This window comes from Peromyscus maniculatus, chromosome 19 (genome assembly GCF_049852395.1).
Source record: "Peromyscus maniculatus bairdii isolate BWxNUB_F1_BW_parent chromosome 19, HU_Pman_BW_mat_3.1, whole genome shotgun sequence".
NCBI lineage: Eukaryota > Metazoa > Chordata > Mammalia > Rodentia > Cricetidae > Peromyscus > Peromyscus maniculatus.
This window is the reverse complement of record NC_134870.1, coordinates 43,480,118-43,486,493: the sequence shown is the minus strand read 5'-3', so window position 1 is coordinate 43,486,493 and position 6,376 is coordinate 43,480,118.

Below are 6,376 nucleotides of genomic sequence, written 5' to 3'. Positions count from 1 at the left end.
CTGAACAATAGCATTAAAACAACATTCACATTTGAAACAAGTTCTAACTCACAATGAACATGGGTTAGACTGTAACTACAGTGACAGATATTCCCAGTGACTTACCACCCACTTCTTTCCTGCTCATGTGAATGAAGTTCAATAGGCAGCTGGATATGACTGGATATGGTTGGGGGGGGGGGGGGAACCTTTTCCATGTCACCATTGAGAGACCCTGGCAAATAGAACTTCACCACCTTTAAACTCTGTTTTGCAAGATTGCCCATGTTAGCAGTATCTAATGGATACAGGAAAGACTTCCTCTAACGTTCTGTGAGACAGGTAAAAGAGACATCATCCTTTTTGCCCATATTCCACTGGAATTCCATATTCCTTCAAGGAAGCTGGTAGGGAAATGCAATTTAACCAGGTGCCAAAATGGGGTGAAAAGTCAATGAACATTTAATCAATGGACACTCATATTCTACTATATTATCTCTTGTTATTAAATACCCTACCATACCTTGAATATAATGAATCCTTCCTTCCTCATGGGAGCCAATTCCAAATCCCACCCTGTTACTGCACTTGCTCTAAGGGGGAGCTCTGTGAGTCATGAGTGATTCTACCCTGGAGATGGTTCCTTGAAGTACAGTGACTCTTGCCCAAAGAACACAACTTACAGAAACCTCTCTACTGCCACTAGCCCTAACATACCACAGTGACCACAGAGAGGGGTTTTAAAAAGCAGGAACTGCCATCTAGTAAAGATAATAAGGGAGATGGAGACGGCTCGCATCTGAGGTAATCGTACCCCTTGAATGGGCATTTTGAAGTTCTCTGCTCTGAAATGAGGGCATTTCCTTGACTTCAGTTTGCTTTTTAGAAAAGAACTACCTCTCTGCTGCTCTTCATAGTCCTCTGGGGATACTTTCGGCTGTGACACTCAGGCTCTTGGGGGTTCTCCTTCGTTCATTACCATCATAGGTCACACTTGCAATCTATGACGAGGACTGTACCCTTCCTTGAGGACTACACAATCTTTGGTCACACACTTCTTCCTTAAACAACTACAGTGGTACAGACATACTCATCACAACAATTCAAAAGCTGCTAAAGTTGACTCTTAAAATGTTTCTGGAATTACAAACAATTAAGTACAGAGATAGGTGTTTGATTATTTCTCCAAGTAGTATCTTCCCAAGGTTCTTTCCTAATTCCAGCTCTGAAGTCTGCTATTTTCCCCCTTTGTTTCCATATTTCAAGGCTGACTTATTTAGGAGATAATACTATACCTTTCCTTATGTTTATACCGGAGAACGAAGTCTCAACTTAACTTGCTGTTTGGAACTAAAACTATTGAGTTTTCCTTCCTTCCTGTGCCTGTTTTATCTGCAAACTAGCAAACTGTTAATATAGCTCAGTTCTGTCTCTTTTAAAATACATTGCTGTGATAAAAAATCAAACAAAACAACATTCACTAAACATCCTATGTTCCTACCTCCACCCTGAGACTAGTGGTTAGTAGCCATGCGGTCCAATGTCTAAGTAATCACAAATGACCTCTTTAACAATTGTTGTACAGCACGAATCTCCCATTCTTCACACCTGAATAGTAAATCTCATCTTGACTGTGCTATGTATGATAAGGATGCTCCCCATCCTCCTCACATGAATACCTTACTTCCAGCACTAAATTCTGCACCAGAATAGGCTACATGCACTATCTTTTAATTGAATTTCTCTTTAGCTTAACACAATAGTATTTGAACACTCAAGTCTGGATGACTTACTTAGAAAAAAGCCCCTCTTTCAGAGGACAGTTGCTCCTTAAAGATGGTGGTGGTGGTGGTGGGGGAGATCCAATCATGGGATCAAAGAAAATAAAGAAGTTTTGTGGGCAAGAACTGAAGGTGTTAACACGATTTTCTTCCTCAGTCTGCTTATGACATATAATTCTTAAGTTACATGACTCAAACTTAATTTAAGAGAGGTTAGTTAGCAGCAAGGAGGCTGAGGCAGGTGAATTTCTATGCTTTTGAGGATAGTTTAGACTTCAGAGACCCAGTCTCAAACAAAACAAACACAACCCAATATAAACAAATGAAATTCTCTCTATCTATCCCCCCCCACATGCGCAACACAAGCATGCACACACACAGAGAGAATGAACTAAGAAATGCAGATTAGTTGAGTACTATTATAATTAGTTTGATTAAGTAGCTTGCTAACCTTCCAGAATGCAGAGGGATAAATTCCAGATGGATTAGGAGTACACATTTCAACATGAAGCTATTAAAGTACTAGAGGAATAGCAGGGTTATTTGGGGATATCATAAACTTTACATGGCATGAGAATTTTCATGGCTGAGTGGAGGAATGAGATGCTGGATCAGAACCAAGTAATTTTTATTACTCACAGTAAAAACAAGACACTCAGCATGAATATAATGCCTATGCCAGCTCCCCGGGGGATTTCAGTCCTCGAGTACCCCAAGTCTCAATGTTTCACTAGAAAGACTTGAAGGACTCAGGAAAAGCTGTTGTACCTGTTGAATGTTTTGTGATTTATCATCATCATCATCATCGTCATCATCTTCATTACAATGATAGGATACGTTTTAAAATTAGCACAGAGAAAAGGGGCATGGCTTGACATTCAAAGACAGGTGCAGGCTTCCAGGCATCTTTTCTCAGTGGAGCCATGGCCACACATTCCGTGTAATGACATCCCAAGTATGAAATGTTAGTCTGAGAAGTTCATCTGATCCCAGTGATGAGGGCTTTCTTCTCTCCTTTCTTCCTTTCTCCTTTTTCTCATTCTCTTCTCCTCTTCTCTCCCCCCCTCTCTCTCCTCCCTCCCTCCCTCCCTCCCTCCCTCCCTCCCTCCCTCCCTCCCTCCCTCCCTCCCTCCCTCCCTTCTAAATAGGGATTCTGTCACATAGGTGCACATTGCCAGCCTGACTAACCTCAGCAATTCATGCTTCAGCCTTCTAGAGAAAAACATAAATTTTTTTTCTAGCAGTAACTCATTGATCACATTGTCAATTTGTAATACAAATTTAATCTCCTAGGAAGCAGACAAGAGAGATCCAAAATAGAGGTTTTTCTCAGGTTGTGCTTCCTTCTCCTTATAATGATAGACAATGCAAGCATGCTCACCTGACCCTTGGTGTCTTAGGTTTTTATTGGGTCAGTTTTACACGCTCCCTGCCCCCTCCCCCCCAACTCAGACATTTTCATGACTGACCTTTGCTATTTAGCCTGTTTCTCCAGGGTACACAGATACTCGTAAATCATTTTGCTAAACACACTATCTGATCAAGTAAGTATTCGATGGCCCAAGTTCTTACATATACAAACAATTCTTTTCAGGCAGGAATGTTAGTTCAGAGCTTGCTTCCCAAAAGAACCAGTCTGGAAGATAGGCAAATCTTGGGAATGTGCAAAGTTTGGGTAACCCGAGCCTAATGGTGACCTTTCCTATACGCCTATATTGTCCAAAGTCCTGCAGAGGAAACACAATGAACCATTGTAGACTCTTGTACATGCAGCGGATTGTACTAGAGGATGGGAACATTTTGTGCTAGGGAGATATTGTCCATCCCTCATGATTGGTCAGCATAAATGCAGCTTGAGAAATGAACATGGTGAAAAGTTAAGTGGTCCTGGCATTCTTAGTACGCTGAACAAGCTGGTGGGGATGCTCAAGGCTTATGACAGATTTTTTTTCCCCCACACTGGGTAGGTTCTCTTAAGCAAGGCTTAAAGCAGACAGGAAGGTTGTAGTGACTTAGGAACTTGATTACATATAACAAGTTATGTTATGTCTATAACATAAATGAGGTGGTAGCAATGAAACTCGGACATGGAACCTGAGATTAGAAAAATATGAATGGGTACATTAAAAAATGAACTTTCCTTGACTCCATCAGAGAAGTGAGGTAGGTGGTGGGAGAAACAGATCTAGTGAAGTACAGCCATCTCCTAGGAGCCTCAGGCTATGATCTGGCTTGCTTCTAACAGATGTAGAAGATGGGGTTGCTCTAGAGCAGTGATAACCTGTGGGCCACGACCCCCTGGCAAACCTCTATCTCCAAAAATATTTATATTATGATTCATACCACTAGAACAATTAGTTATGAAGTAACCGAAGAGATAAGAAACAATCTCTAGACTGAATTTCAATTGAACCAATTTGTTCATGGATACTTACTCTATAAAGCACCGTACTGGTTGACAGGAAAAAGTTTCAACATGGGCAATGAAACTGACTTGGTAATACTTCTTTCCAAATTATGTGGAACTTCGTCTAGATGAAGTGCCCTGCATGACAAACTCCTTTCATGTTCTGGCCTTTTGTCTTATGACCTGGTGTTTTGACTAAGTAGGCCAAGAGGAGACATAAAATGGAAACTGGAGTATTTTGTGGCTAACCCGAGCATGTTGAAAACCAAGGAGGCTGGATGAACTATGCATCGCAAAACTGGTACCGAATGGTGGGTAGACTAGCTGCCCATCATTTCCAAAAGACTGTTTGGTGGTTATTATCTACTACACCAAAGCACGGAATGTGATATACAGGGACAGATAACTGATCCAAGAGGTTTCATTCAGTCAGCATGTTCTCACAGTTCACCCAAGCCAAGGTAACCTCATTTTTCTTTATGGCCGATTAATATCTCATTGCATGTAAGGATCACCTTTTGTTTGTTTAGATATTTCGGTTGTGTAGCTATTATTTGCACTATGAATGTTCATGTTTAAGTTTTGATGTGGATGTTTTCCTAATCTTTGGGAAATACAGCTGACTGTGAACTCTGGTTACATAAAAATCCCATTTTTTGTTTGTTTTTTAATGTGTATATAATGCATGAATGTGTGAATGAGACTGTGTGTGTCCAGTGAGATCAGAAGTGGGTGTCAGATCCCTTGGAGCTGGAGTTAGAGGTCTTTGGCAGGACGCCAAGCTTCTCTTGGGTGCTGGGATTTCTGGTCCCCATAATCACACAGCAAGTGCTCTTAACTTTTGAGCCTTCTCTTAAGCCCCTCGGTCTTTTATTCCCTATTCTTCAAACTGCATAATCTCAATTGACATAGGAACCCTTCTTAACTTAACTTGGTAATTGCACTTTCTAACTTCAGAATTTTCTGAGTTAGCTTAACCTCATTTTCAATCTTCCTACTTCAGTCCTGAGTGCTACAACACAGGCATGCACATAATACCTTTCTCTATAATTCCTAATTCATTATCTGTAGTTTTAGGCTAGACTATGCTTTCTCTTGTCTTTTTAAAGTGTCCTATAGGTAGGAATATATTTAATTTAGCTTACTCAGGGTCTTTGTTAAGTTCAACATCTGCCCTTCCTCAATTTCTGCTTATTGCCGCTTCCTGCCTCCTGGTGTACTGGACCACACCTTATGTATATCTCATTTTGTTGAAAACTTGACACAATAAAATACTTGTAAATCAGTCCCCTATGCCTGTTTAAGGCTGGTGATAGTTTCTGAATTATTCTTGTGGAGTTGAGTTCCACTGTATTTGCTGTATAAGGCCACTGCGGTCTGCTTCATGTAGCTTAGTGTTGTGCTAACTTGATATATTCCCTTAAACGCCTGAAGCAATACTTGTTGAACATCTGCCCAGACATGCTTTCATCACTTACCCACAGGGGTGTGATCTCCCCTGGTGAGAGTTGAGAGTGGTCCAGCCTGGTCCTGAGTAGGCACTCAGAATCCACACTTGTACATTATCTGACTCTTAGAAAATGTCAGAAACTTTTAAAGCCTCAACGAGCAGACATTACCTTCTTCAGATTTCCCTCTAGGCTTTGGTTAGTGTACTATTTACCTCAACAGATTTTTACTCTCTAAGGCAGCCTTAATGTCAAACTGACAGTATTTCTGAAGAGCTAGTTTAGGGGATAATGTTATCAAGCTAAGCAAGCTCTCACTTCCACCAAACAAAGGCAAGTAGGTGACTTCCAGAAAAACCATCCAGTTAGGTAATTCTTAGGAATGGCCCTGTCGATGTGCAAGCTCATTTCCAGTGGCTACCAGGCTGGTAGTCACTGATATAATGGGTTTTGTCAAGGCTACCATGCGTCTATAGTAGGGATGGGCAAATTAAGTTGTGACAACCATCACTGTCTTATCAAGACTTGGTAGTTTCTAACACAAACATTCCCCAGATTACCGCAAGCCCGATTAACTCCCGAGTTCAGAGAAAGTTGGTTGCAGGAGTTTGGACAGGAGCTTTAAGTTTTAAGACCATATGCCTGCACGTTAGAGAAAAAGAACCACACCAGCACTAAGTGGCTGACTTTGCTTTCTGCACGGGGGCCAACTAATACTGAGACCACTCTTGGGGCAAGATATTACAGAATATAGGTATGTC